This window comes from Phyllostomus discolor, chromosome 7, assembly GCF_004126475.2.
Source record: "Phyllostomus discolor isolate MPI-MPIP mPhyDis1 chromosome 7, mPhyDis1.pri.v3, whole genome shotgun sequence".
NCBI lineage: Eukaryota > Metazoa > Chordata > Mammalia > Chiroptera > Phyllostomidae > Phyllostomus > Phyllostomus discolor.
In genome coordinates, this window is record NC_040909.2 from 41170687 (window position 1) to 41185114 (window position 14428).

General features: G+C 52.6%; 1 protein-coding gene across 15 annotated transcripts in view; it reads left to right on the forward strand.

The window, feature by feature from the left end:
* ATP2B2 (ATPase plasma membrane Ca2+ transporting 2) overlaps positions 1–14428 on the forward strand; it is a 450624-nt gene that overhangs the window by 262040 nt on the left and 174156 nt on the right. Inside the window, exon 1 of one of the 15 annotated variants that reach the window (XM_036030816.1) lies at positions 3824–4408. The exons of 8 other annotated variants lie outside the window; for them this stretch is intronic. The gene's annotated coding sequence lies outside the window, so the exon portion shown is untranslated. Of the gene's footprint in view, positions 1–3823; positions 4409–14428 lie in introns of those variants that run through there. 6 more of the 15 variants (XM_028517968.2, XM_028517967.2, XM_028517975.2 and 3 more) reach the window with 6 other exon arrangements.

The window sequence follows — 14428 nt, forward strand, 5'->3', positions numbered from 1 at the left end:
CCATCCAGAGAATCTGATTCCCCCCTACCCCACTGTGTGTCTTCTATTAATCACAGCCACCTTTCTCCTTTAGCTTGCCAGCCTGACAAATAGGTATAATTGTCCCCATTTTGCAGATGAGAAAACTGGGATTCAGGGAGGTTGAGTCATTTGTCCAAGGTCACATAGCCATAAAGGAAGGGGCTGGGTTTCGAATGCAGGTCTGTGTGGCCACAAAGTTCCAGCCTAAGATCCGTCTGTCTGAGAGAGTTTTGGACCACAGTGGCAGTGGGGGATGGGCCCCCCAGGACGTGGAGGGGAGACATGGGACAAGCTGGGTCATGTGGTCCCCAGACACACATTCCTTGGCCCCTCAAGGTCAGGGGCCGAGGGAAGCCTGAGCTGTGTGCCGCACATTTGGGTAACTTTAGGCAGGGACAGAGGGGAAGGTCTGGAGTTTGAGTGGGACAGATCTGGGTTCTAATTTGGCTGTCGTTCTCACTGGCTCTATAGCTCCTAAGCAAGTCACTTGAGGTCTCCAGGCCTCCATTTTCTCTTCCATAAAATGGGAAGAAACCCAGTTTCTTCAAGGGTAACATGTAGAGGTCAGACAAGACAAGGATGTGAGCAACCTTTGGAAATAGATTCCTGTCCCCTGAGGGGCCCTTGTCAGCATCTGTTTGTAACAGCAACTGACTCAAGAGCTGCCCCAGGACCCCTGCCCAGGTGTCAGAAGACCCTGAGCTGGGCAAGGTGAGGACAGGTATAACCCCCTTGCCTGCTTCCTCTCAATATGGAAAGCAATGGAGAGCCCATAGCTTTCAGAGAAGACACAGCTAGCCTCTGAATATATCTGATTCTGCCTCCATCAGACCTGTGTGGACCTACCTCATCTGTCCCCCTTGTGCAATTGCCTCCATCAGACCAGGCCAAGCTGCCCACTCCCATTGCTAGGCAGACTGACCCTCTCCCTCCACACACTGCCCTGCTCTAGGTTGTATTACAGGGGAGAAAACGTGGTCTGGCCACCTAAATACCATTTGAAAATCAAACTAGTCTGGCTCTCCCTTCACCCCTGCCCTATTTCTCTTGCCTTCCCCCAGTGCTGGCCAGCCTCCTGCCTCTCTCCCCTCTTCCCTGTGGGTAACCCTGACCTGTCGTTCAAGCTTCCTGGAGTTGCAACACTAACAGCATTGTTTGTCTGATTTCACAATACCTCTGCCTGCCCAGTTCCCCCTGCCCCCCAACATATCCTGGAGGACAGGCCAGATGCCCCAGGTACATCTGCTGCAGGAAGGGGAGACACAAGAGATAGGGCAAGGAACAAATGTCTGAGATCAGATTCTACACTCAAGGATTACCTTAGGCAAGTCATCCTTTTCTTGAGGCCTCAGTATACTCAACTGTAAAATGGGAGATTGCATAGGAGTCCTTGAAGGTCCTTCTAGTTCTAGTATTTAATGAATCAAAATCACACAGCAGCAGATTCATTCAAGATTTTACTATCATATCTACCACAGCTGGGAGCTGGGACTCTGGAGACAGCTAATGTGGTCATAGCCCAATGAGGGAGACAGATGTGTAGCCCATCACAATATGTTGTGGTCAGAGGTAGAACACAGGCATGAACTAATCCTGTCCGTGGAATCAGGAAAAATTGTCTGAGAAAGGGACACTTGAGTTGGACTTTGGAGGTTGAATAGAAGTTCATGTGCCTAGCATAAGAAAAAACTTGCACACTATGCTGTTCAATATTTGGGCTGCCTCAGAAGTTGGGGGTATCCTGTAACTAGAGTATGGATACAGAAGTACACAAGGCCAGGAATGCCAAGGAGATAGGAGCTTAGCCAGGTACCAGCTCTAGTCTTAAATTCAGGGAACCAAAACCCATGAGCTCCTGAGAATTTGGAGTCTGTTGGTGAAGCCCCAGCCCACCCCAAACAGGGGCCAGTGAGCAGGCAGGACTCAGGACGTCTAAGCAGACGCGTATGGGGACTCACAGCTGACCCACATCATACTGACCTTCACATGTAAAGCCAAGGGCTTGAAGTCTCAGTCTTGGGTCACAGACTTGGCTTACCCCCTCCTAGCTGAGAGACCTTGTCCTGGCCACTGCATGCCTCTGAGCCACACTCAGCTTCCTCATCTGTAACTTGGGTTCTCAGTGGCCACTCCAGCAGTTGTGAGGATTAAGTGATTTACTGTGTTGTAGGTGGCCTTTGCAAACTATAAACTGTGCTGGACATGGGAGGGATTATTATTGTTGAAATGGTGGTTCCGAACCAGCCCCTTGAGGGGCTGTTTATTTTGTCATCTGGGAAAGTGATTCCCCCAGTGATGTTATAGTAATAACTGTGGGATTCAGGGCACAGGCTTGTTTGCTTGGACCACATGTGAGCTGCGGTAGGCCTTTTACCCTCTGCCCTTCCTTGCCCACCCTCATCCCGGTCATCTCAGAACACTTTTACTTGGCACCATGTTGAGGGGCAGAGGCTGTCCCTCGGTCTTGGAGAAGGGAGACTCCTGACCTGGCCCAGCCCTGGAACTGGGGCTGACTTAGAAGTCTGCCTGGAAGGGGGCTGCTGGAGCCCCTGACCTGTGCCCACAAGGAGAAGGCCAACATGGGAGCTCCCTGTCCCGAGCTGTTGGTGGGTGGCAAGAGCCTTTCTGAGAGGTGGCCTGGGCTGCTGTGGTAGCCTAGCCAGGTACCTGCTTTGCCTGCCCCAGTGAGGACCGGGGCCACCCAGTGCTTGGCATCCTTTGTCTCTTAGCATCTTCCCTGCACTGGGGCCACTCTGCCTGGCCCATAGGTAGCATGGGACCCTTTGGTGGGGCTTGGGGTGGGGGTGAAAAGTTAGGGGTTTTCAGCCTGTTCCTGCTGGCAAGGGCCCTGCTGCTGGTGCTCTCAGCTCTCTGCTTCCTGTGGCCCCTCTGCCTGGCCGGGCTCTGATTTTGGTGCAGTGCAGACTTTCAGCCTAACGAGACAAATTGATATTCTGTGCCAGCCCAGGGATGGAGCGGCAGGCAGCTCGGGACACTCTGGCAGGCAGCTCAGAAGTGGGCAGGGAGTGGGGACAGGGGAAGGAGGCAGTTCCATCTGGAGCTGCCTCCTGGGGCAACTCCTACCCCTGGCCCCCCATGACCCCCTCCATGCTGACAAGTGCCCTGAGACATGTCCTGAAGGTCCTTCCACCTTCAGTGCCCTCCTTCCAAGAAGGGCACCCCCTCTTGGAGGGGGTGGGGCAGTGGAGAGGGAGGCTTCTAAATCTAAGAGAAGCCCCTTCACCCACTGTGACCTCTTAACCTTGCTCCTAGGGCTGTCCTCTCACCATTCTGTATTTAAAGGGGCAGCAGATCTGCCAGAGATAAGGCAGAAAAAAGTTGGCAGCTGGCTAGGGGTATTCCATTCCTACAGACTCCTCTTTGGGGTTCCCTTGGGTGCTCTGGACATCGTCTATCCCCCAAAATGGTCAGCCCCCCAACTCATCGCAGATGTCACCTCAGATTATGTAAATGCATAAGACATATGCAGACATCCCTGCCAGTGGTCACCTGTCAGCAGAGAAATCACCCCTTAAAGGGGTCTTCTGCCAGGCCTGCAGCCCAGCCCCCACCCAAGGTGGGGGTGCACATGGCTGGCCAGTGGCTAGGTTGCAAAGGTAGCTTTTAGATGGCAGCAGGGAACTCACTGCAGGCTTTGCAACCACAGATGTGTTTGGTCTGAGTTAAGTCCACTCCTCCCCCCGGTGACCTTTGCCCCTCAGGCATGGGGGTGTCCTGACCAAAAGCGGGGCGGGGGAGGGGGCAGATCCCCTTCCTAGACACAGGAGGACCCCAGAAAGAAAGGGAGGACTTAGACCAAAGTGAGCAAATCCTCCCCTCTCTGCTATCACTACCCCACCCCTTCCACCACTGGAGGGACCCCTCCCCTCCGGCTCAGCCCCAACCCTACCCTTGCCCTTGACATTCCCTCCTACTTCAAGTGAGCGGGCAGATTCCTGAGACTCTGCCAGCTTTAGCTCTTCATGATCCCACGGGAGGAATTAAAACCGCAAACAACACCGTGGTGGTTCGGTCCACACAACCCCCCTCCCGCCCCCTACTCTCCTACTCTGCTCCCCTGTCCCCCTAGCAGAACAAGCCCTCGCAGAGGCCCGCCCCCGTCCTCCGGCCCCCTCCCCCAGCCTCCGGAGCAGCAGCAGGGGCGGCCTCTGCCTCCCCCGAGATCGCGTTTTGCCGGGGCGATGCTCTCCTAGAAGCCGCGCCGCGCCTCCGCCCCCCGCCCCCCACCTGCTCGGGCGGGATGGTACAGTCTGCAGAGGCACCGGGCACGCTGGCTGGGCTCAGCCGCGGCACCAGCTGCCGCACCGCGATTCCGGGGCTGCCCGCCTGTAAACCATGCCGGATTTGTGCTGATTTTCCTAGCCAAGTAAGTACCGGCATCCCCCAGCATGAGAAAATAAAAAATAAAAAGCACCCCACTCCGCTCTCCCCTTCCTCCCTCACCCATTTTATTTTGTTTCATTTCATTTGCTTTTCTCAGCGCTGATGGTGGTGGCGGTGGCAGCGTGGAGGGGGTTGCGAGCTGGGCTTGTTTATCTGGCCGCAGCTGAGGCTGCATTAGGAGTTGCTGCTGAGGGAGACACTAGTGTGAGGAGGGTCTGTGTGTTGGAGGGAAAGGCTAGCGTGCTGGGGACACAGGCAGGGAGGCCTGGGACAGGCAGATGCCTGGGGTCTCAGGTAAATTCCAGCAGCCTATGGACAGCAAATGCCCTCAATGGATGTTACGCAAGGACCAACAAGCTGGTGGCAGGGAGGGGGTGGGGGGCAAGGTTCTCTTCCCCCTGAGCTGCTGGACCAAGGGAAACACAGAGGACCAAGGGGTACCCCTGCCTATCTCAGCCAGGGTGCCAGGGAAACAGGCAGTGGGAGGCCCCACGCAGAGGGTCCCCTTGGTGGGGTGGACTGCTGTGTGCCGGGACCCACCAGGTCAAGCCAGCCAGCCCGGGCGTGTGACGGCAGGAACCAGGTCCCTGAGATGGCCAGGATGGGGGCAGGAGTAGCTCGGTCAGGCCATTTTGCAGCAGTCATGCTGGCTGGTGGAGTTGGCACTTTCTGCCTGGAATCCCAGTTCCTCAGCCAGCCTGGGTGGCCTCCGGCTGGGTACTTGGGTACCTGGGGCTCCTCCCTGCCCCCTGCAGGGTCAGAATTGGGAAAGCCAGCAGGGGGCCTCTGGACTCCCCAAAGGTGGGCTGCTGTGGGCACACACTCCTTGCTAGCCAGGTGGCCATTCCACACAGCCTCTGTCCTCGTTCAGCAGGTTGTTTAGGGAGGGGTCTCTGTGGCTGGCCTGCCCGTGACAGGCAAGGGTCTCGGGGTCCCCATGCAGAGGCCCAGCCGGGCTCGACCTTCAGAAGGATAAGTGGCGAGCTCCACCAGCAGAGGGTCTTGGTGTGATGCTGCACATGCCTGGACCAGTGCATAAGGGGCTCCTCTCCTTACCCGCATTGCTCTCTGAATTGCCGGGAGGAAGCAGAGCTGATATTTGGGGCATTTCCTGGAGTGGCGGGCGCCATCCGGAGAAATTCTCCTTTGACGTGTGCAGTAGGAGGGGGCTTGGAGTACAGACTGCCAGGGCTTCCGCCTGTTAACTTCCTTGAAGGGGCAGCGGCAGGTTTGGGGCTGTGGCCTGTGGGTGGTCCAGAAAAGACACTGATGGCCCATATTATTTAGCCACCTTCATATGCACTGTCCCATTCTCATCAGGGCCTATAACACATCCACAGACTTGCACAGATGCATGTATACAAATATAGTGCACATTGTAATGCAGTATATGTTTCAATCATAGACACACATATGGAGTACCCATATAGTACACTGTTTGTTCCAATCATAGACATTCATATAGAATACCCATGCCCACATATACACCCCACCACATGGGAATACAGCTCACATCCCTGAATACCACCTGCAAATACAGCATGCACGTGAATGCAGCCTGTATACACACACCCATACCTGAGAATACAGCATGTCCACACATGCATGTAGCACTAACGCAGGAATGCAGTGGGCTGCACATGGGCAAATCGGCCTGCATGTAGTGCCCTACAGCAGTCATAAATGTGATGTGTGCCCTCTGAGGGCTGGCCCCAGTGTGAAAGAGACAAGCACACATGTGTGGGGTCCCGAATGCCAGCTGCATGCATGTCCACTTATTGGCAGACACCTGGCATGCTGGAATACACCCACAGGTGAACGTAGGTTGCACGTGTACGAAGACAGCCCTGGCACACAGGTGCAGCACCTTTGCGGATGCTGTGTTCACACCCCTGCCTGCCCCGAGCACCCTCAGCCTCCAGGCATCTCGTGGAATTGAAGGTGCCTCCAGGCACTGGGGAGAGGATTGCCCCTGAGGCACTGCCCTATGAGTACAGAAGGGCACTGGCCCGCCAGCGGAGGCTGCAGCCCCACAGAAGCCTGAGGGGAGGGCCAGCCCAGGTTTCCAAGGAGCTGTGATTGGGTTCAGCAAGGCCATCTTGATGTTCTGCAGGGAAGGCTGCCAGTGTTGGAAAGGAGACAGGAGGGGGCGGGCGCAACTGCTTTCTATAGTCCAGACCACCAGGACCCCACAGGCCCCTTTCTCTGGCACCAGGAAACCGGCACACTGGTATGGGATCTCTGAGAGATGGCATCCTGGATCCTCCAGCCTTCTCCAAAGTCTACTTTAGACAGAAGGTCAGAAAAGCCTGTGGCTTATGCTGCAGAAACACTGAAATGCTGGGCCCCTCCCTCTGTTCTCCTACTGCCCCCTTTCCCTTTCTTCCCACCCACACAAGTATAGGTCAGGGAGATTTGGGTAAATAATAACCCAGCAAGCATTCCCTGAGCAAATTGCTATGCACGCATCGCTACAGTGGGCCTTCGCATAGCCTCGTGATTCCCATGCCACAGATGAGGAAGCTGTGCAGAGAAAGGAAGACATCTACCCAAGGTCACACAGCTGGAGCATGGCAGAGATGGAAGGCAGGCCGGTGGGCTCCCTGCCTGCCTCTTGGAATCTTCCTTCCCCTCCTGTGTGAGTCTAATCCAATTTGGGGTGCCAACATCTTGGGAAACAGCAGGCCAAAAACGTGGTATTTTTGGTGGGGACTAAAAATATCTAGTCCCTTAAGAAAGGGACTAGAGCAGGGGTGTCAAACTCATTTTCACCACGGGCCACATCAGCCTCACAGTTGCCTTCAAAGGGCCGAATGTAATTTCAACTCCTTAGCAGTTAAGGAGTAGTTACATTTATACAGTCCTAAAATTATTTCGGCCCTTCCCAGGATTGATGGCACCCAGAAAGCCAAATGCAGATGTGTACACTCTAAGGTTATCTGGCCTAGGCCTATTTATTAGAGGGAAACTAAGGCCCAGCCAGGTCCAAGGTCATATTGTGCTCTCTGGAGAACAGGGAATCTTGCCATTCTCTCTCAGGTCCCAGGCAAGAAGCAGCAGCAGCCTGTTTGTGTCCCTGATTTTCCCCAGATATTTGACTCCAAGTTAGGAGTACACCGGGCCCAGCCTCTACTCCTGACCAGCTGTGTGACCTTGAGCAAGTCACTTTGTTTCTCTGCACCTCAGTCTTTTCATCTGTGATTAGGGCTTGCTTGTCCTGCCCTGCCTCAGCCTACAGCTGTCTGGGAGCCTTGAGCACTATAGAATGCTGTGCACAGAGGAGTGATTGGCACCAGGACTGGGGCCAGAGCAGGTGAGCCTCTTGCTGCTAAGGTCAGGAGGGAAAGCAAAGGGATAATCTCTAGGCTGGTGGATATCAAGCATTAGTGGACATAAGAATCACCTGGTATGGGGCAGATTTTGGTCCCTCACTGATGCAGAAAGTCTTGAGGGCTGCATTGTCACAGATGCACCAGGGTTCATATCTCCATAGCTCTGGGCCCCAGGAAGCCAAGGTGACTGAGAAGGGGCTTGGAAGATCTCATAGGCTTACAGAATTGGGGTGACCTGGGCATCGTGCTCTTTGCCCACTCTGGCCACATCTGAGGAAACTGAGGTCGCCTGGCAAGTTGGTGGCAGAGTGAGACTGAAACTCAGGTCCCCAGCCCTCCAGTCCTCTATCCTACCCCTAGACCCAGGCTTCACCCTGCATGGTTAAATCAGGCCCTTCTGGGGGCAGGTCAACCTTCAAATCCAAAATGAGGCTGTATTCTCAGTAGTGTGGGTGGGAGGGACACTCCAAAGAGACCTACTAGGCCTTCTAGTTGAGTCCTGGTAAAGCCTGTCCCAACCATATGACAGTGAGGACATGGTTCCTCTTCTGTAAACCCTAATCTTTCCTTTCCTAGAAGGGGAATAGATTAAAAGCAGGATGTTGGGAAGATTTTAAGTAATGTGTGTGAAGCAGCTGGAACACAGTAGGCTCAGTAGGCAGCTGGAACACTGTGGGCTCAGGGTCAAGGTAGGGAGTACTAGGGGACCCTGAGGTTTGGGACGCAGCCCCCACTGGCCTCCCTTAGTGGAGCTCTCTAGTGAGCACGTGCTGGGTGCCACATGCATGCGCATGAGGTGGCGGGGGTGTGGGGAGTACATGGGCTTCCTCCCCTGGCCCCGCCTGAAATACACGGTGAGGTGTGGGCAGCAGGGTGGGTCTCCAGCTAAAACAGTGAACCTGCAGCAATTCATTTCTCACTCCCACTGGGAACCTCAAAGAAGAAACTAGGGAGAATGTTCCCCTGGACAGAGTCAGTTGGATGCCTGTAAGAGCTCGCAGTAGATGAGTGGAAAAGATGGCAAGGGCCCGGCATTCACAGTGGTAGGATGGCACCTCACTTCACCCATCTGTAAAATGGATGATAATGGTACCCACCTCTCAGGCTGTCATGAGAGGCAAGTGGGAGAAGTAATGGACATAAAGTGCTGAGCTCAGGGTGTGGCATGTATTTGTGGTTCAGTGAATGGAAGTTGTTGAGTCTGTGAATCAGGAGGTGTGAGTTCAGTAGCTATCTCTGCCAGTTAAGGGTGCCCTGGATGAGTCGCTTTGCCTCTTCAGCCTTGGTTTTTGATCTGTAAATGGCTACCCACTTCATAGGGCTGGCCTATGACAGCCATAAACAATAGTTAACACTTCAGCAGCCACCCTGAGAACCTGCTGGATGCCAGGGAATGTGCCATGACTTCACCATGGTCTCTGGTTGGGAGCCCTGAAAGGGATGGAGGAAGTGTTTTTAAGATTTTGGGAGCATCATGCACAATCCAGGAAACCTCTGAAGGGTCAGAGTGGAGGGCAAAATGGCTGGGCCTGATGGAGGTGGGAGTGGGGACCAGGGCTGGTGTCCCTGAGACTACAGAGGTCCCCACAGATGGGGGAGAAGGCCTTTTGGTCTGAAGATCAGGAGAGCTGGTTCTGGGCCCAGCTCAGTCACTGGTGGGTGACCTTGGGCAAGTCGTGTCAGCCCCCTGGTCTCATGATTTCCCCTCGAAAGAGGGGACAGTGAGGGCAGATTCTCCTGCCAGAAGCCTAGGGTAAAGAGGCTAAAACAATGCAAGTCTGCAATAGCAGTTACAGCCACTGTGTTTGTTTCCTGTGGTTGCCATAACAAATAACCACAAACTGGGTGGCTTAAAACAGCAGAACTTGATTCTCTCACAGTTCTGGAGCCTGGAAGTCTGGAATCAAGGTGTCGGCAGGGCTGGTTCCTTCTGGAGGCCCTGAAGGAGAGAGAGTCCATCTTCTGCTGTCCTGGCTTCTGGTGGTAGCCAGCAATCCTTGGCATCCCTTCACTTGTAGCTGCATCATTTCAATCTCCACTTCCATCGTCACATCACCTTCTTCTCTGTTTGTCTCTGTGCTCTTCTTTTTTCTTACAAGGACCTTAGTCACTAGGTATAGTGCCCACCCTAAATCCAGGATGATTTCCTCTTGAGATTTTTAAAAAGATTTTACTTATTTTTAGACAGGGAAAGGGAGGGAGAATGAGAGGGAGAGAAACATCAATGTGTGGTTGCCTCCCGCATGCCCCCTACTGGGGGCCCAGCTGCAACCCAGGCATGTGCTCTGACTAGGAATCAAACCAGCAATCCTTTGGTTTGCAGGCCGGCACTCAATCCACTGAGCCACACCAGCCAGGGCTCCTCTTGAGATTTTTAACTAAATACATATACAAAGGCACTCTTTCCAAATGAGGACACATTCTGAGGTTTCAGGTGGATGTGCATTTGGGGGGAGATGCTATTCAACCCACTATAGTCAATAATATTTATTGAGTGTTTACTGCTGGTGAGTCCTTTGTCTAGTGTCTCATTTCCTCCTCACTATCATCCACTTTACAGATAAAGAAACCTTGGCTCAGGGAGTCAGGGAGGTTAAGAACATGCCCAAGTCACACAGCAAGTGAGGGGCAGAGCTGAGGTTTGGACCCAGGTCTGTGGGCAGGAACTCCAGCAAGCCCTGTGTTGGCCCAGAGAGAAGAGCTGGAGATGAGCAGGGGAGCTTGGAGGTGTGAGGGGACCTGCACAGCAGAAGTCTGAGAGACTACAAGCCTTTAAATCTGTCGCTCAATTCTCTGTGAACCTCATCTGGAGAATGGGGACAGCAATGCCGAACTTGTAGAGTAATTGCCAAATTCTAAAATGTTAATCATAATAAATCTATCCATCCTCAAGCACTTTGCAAACATTTTTTCATTTAATGCGTGGGAAGGTAATTGCTCACCCCAAGCCACATCCGAATAAGTGACTCTACCATCAAACAGTTATGTGTTATTGAACTACTGACTTCTCCATAAAATGGGAGTAACATTAGTGCCCACTTTCCTACGCATTCTGAGAAGCAAATAGGATTTAGGTGACGTGCCTAGCCTTGGTTTATGGTCCAATTAAAGACTCAGAGGGTGTCTCCTCATTTTTAAAATTGGGGTAATAATAACAATGTTATTATTTTTATACTACTGTTAATAAACAGTATAACCCTCATGTGAGGATTTGGTGAAGTAGTGCAGAGGAAGCATTTGACTCAGGGCTTGTCCAGAGATCAGTATTAAAGTAGCCTCATCTCATGCCATCAAAAACTTAATCAAATTTAAATCCCAATGCCAGTGTTGACCTCTGTGTGACCTGAAGCCGGTAGCTTTGTCTCTCACAGTGTGGCATCCTGACATGTAAAGTGGGGCTGAGGAAACCTGCCCATGAGATAGTGTGAGTGATGTGATGGATCGAAATGTGTCACAAACAGAGCCCTGGTCATACCAGACATTCAAAATATGTCAAGCTTCTGTCCTGCTTCTGAAGAAAGGCCCCCAGAGGGCTTTCTTAACTATGCCCTCAGAACAGGGCATCCTAATCCAAGAGGGTGGATTCGATTTTTGTAAAGGCCCAGAGAAGCCGGGCTGTAGCAGAGCATGGGGTTGGAAGAGCCTGCGGGAGGAACCTGAGTGGGCAGTCCCATTTTAGGTCCAGGAGCCATACAGCTTTGAGGGAAGGAGGCAGGTCTCTCTGGGGCTCCCATGCCTACCCAAGAGTAGTTTCCTATGAAGTGGCGGCATTCTGCATGCTGGCTTGGGCTGTTCCACTGGGCCATGTCTGGCCATTCCAGGGACCACTTTGCAGGGGTCATGGGGAGTATTGTCCAGAGGAGTTTTTCCAGCCTGGCTCCCTCAAGCCCTGCCTCTCTGGGTTGGCTCAGGCGTGGCAGAGGGAACTGAGCTATTAGAGTTTTCTGTTGAGGCTGTGGAGGGGTGGGGCATCCTTGGGAAGCTGTTTGGGGGTGTCCCCCAGCCTTCCTGAGGCTTCTGTGCTAGACGAGGGCCACAAGGTCATCAGGAGCACGGGTGTGCTAGGCTCTGGCTGACAGAGTTTTCTCAGCATTCGAATCTGTGCCTGGGGGCCACATGGCCTGACTTAGCAGTGATGTAGCACACTGGATCCAGACCAGGTCTGGGCCCAGTCTGTCCAGCATTAAATCCAAGGCCTGGGCACTGGCCAGCTGTATGTCCTTCATCTTCAAGCTTCAGTTCCCTCAGCTGCTAAATGGGGACAGTAGAGCCTGCCCTGTAGGGTCGTTGTGATTAAAGCTGAGTTGTGTGGATTCCCAGGTGCACATTTTGCTATCTCTGAAACAGGGGTGCCTGCCATAACTGGTAGCAAGTCACAGTAAAACCAGCCATGCTTTTGTCTTAAATATACATGAAGTAGTGATGCACCTTACAGTGGGTGCATCTCAGATTCAGTAAAATATGGCAAATAAGATAAAAGCCCTCAAGGATTTAGAACAGGGCCACCAGGCTGATGGGAACAGGCCTGTCTCCCACCTGCCTCCCAAGCTCAGTCAGGGTGGGACCTTGGTATTTCTGTGCACCTCACAGGAGTCTTTGTGACCTCTTCTGAAACAATGGACGTGAGAATACCCACCTCCTAGCACTGATATGAGAAGCCAACACGTTTATGTGTGTATCACATGCCCAGCAGAGTGCCTATATGCAGTAGGTGCTTAATAATTAACAGCTCAAAATAAATGATAAAGACAATAGAATAGGGAGGAGCTTAAAGCACAGACTCTGGGATTCCAGTTCCTGCTACACCACTTCCTTCCTATGTGACTGTACAAGTTTCTTAACTTCTCTGGGCCTCAGTTCCTCCATCTGTAAAACAGAGATAACAAAAGTATCCAATTCATAAGATTGCTGTGGGAATGAAATAAAGTTAAAGTGCTTAAGGCAGTGTTTGGCAAAATTGTAGGAAATTATTATTTGATGAACTTCTAATGAGTCTCTTCTAGTTCAATAAATGATAGCTAAAATAGACACTGGGCTCAATAAAATAACAACATAGACCACACTCATTTCACAGATGGGACAGCTGAGGCCCAAGATGCATGTTGGTTTGCCCAAGGTCACACAGCTGGCTCTCCCCACGGCTAGAACCAGACCCCAGTATTCAGGCACTAGCCTGATGTTGCCTCCTTGCCCATGTTGGTCTAGGACTCTGTGATTCTTATGAAGAAGGGGTTCTTGCCAGGGGAGAAATGGTTTCTTAAAGAAGCTGCAGCCAGATGCAGCATCCACTGGGTCCAGGCTCTTATCAAAAGTGGCTTCCTTCCTTCATGTCTCTGCCTATTCACCACACAGGGGAAGGGGCTGCGCTGGGCTGTGCCCAAAGTCAGCAGAGCCTGCCAGCCATGGTGTAAGCCTACCAGCCATCACTTCCTGGCTTCCCAGTGCCTTTTCAGTGGCTGCTGAAGGTTTGACATAGCAAAACTACCCCTTGAAGAGAGCAAAAGCCCTGGCTGGACAGCTGGTCCAGCCCAGGCAGTGCCAGGGCCACAAAAATGGATTGGAGCAGGAATTGGGGGAGCAGAGACCTGGGTGCCACCCAGCCTTGACAAATACTGGAGGTGACCTTGGACCCATTACAGTCCTTCTTGGCACCTGTCCCCATCTTTGAAACAAGGACTTTGGGGCCAGATGGGCCTTCTAGCACTTTAAATGTCTAATATTCAAAATTGTTCTGGCATTACTGATCATCAAAATCCCAGGGAAGGGACACAGTTAGAGGTAAAGCACTCACGGCCATGTGTGTGTACAGCTGTGTGGATCTTGGATCGGGGTCCCTAGGAACAAGCCTGACCCAGCAGCAGCTCCTGTTTACCCCAGGGTGGTCTTTAGAGAGGGAGGCAGGTGGGAGACAGGCGCGGGGTACCCAGGTGAGGCAGGACACTGTACACTGTCATGTGTATTTGCGATGCAAAGGCTGCTAGACCCAGTCTTTTCCTAGCAACTATCTGAAGCAGGAGATTAAGAGCTCTTTAGGCCACTCCAAATTTATCAACTTACATGACTCAGTTCAAAATAAAATGAGGCCCTTCTCCCCATGCCACCCCCAGCAAATTTTGGATTTCTAAACTCAGAGGATCTTGAAGAAGGGAGGGAATGTAAATCAATAAAACCAATACTGGCTGAGTACTTGGTGTGTGCCGGCCGGCCATGTGCCAAGCTCCTCGCCGACCCAGAGATGAATCAGCTCCAGAAAGAGCTCTCACTGGGGAGCCCAGGCAGCCCCAGGAGAAGGTGGCAGCTGAGAGCAGACGCTCAGCTAGGAGCTAGACCATGATGAGTAACTCCCATGGCCGAGACTTGGCCTCACCAATCAGTCTTTGGATCCCATAGGGCTTCAGTTTCCTCATCTCTAAAGTGGGGCCCTATACTCAGGCAATAGTACTAGAACTAAATATGGCTGGGCATTGGGGTCCAGGGCTGTTTCTGGGTGTTTCTCTGCCCTCTCAGGAGACCTGAATCTGCTCCAATGGACTCAGGGGAAGAGAATTCCAACAGCTTTCCTTGCCCTGGGACTTCCGAAAGTCTCCCCAGGGAGGCTCTCTGATCTCCCAAGTCAAACCTCTATAATGGGACAGCAACGGCCAAATGTGAATGCAAATGCTGGGGTCGGA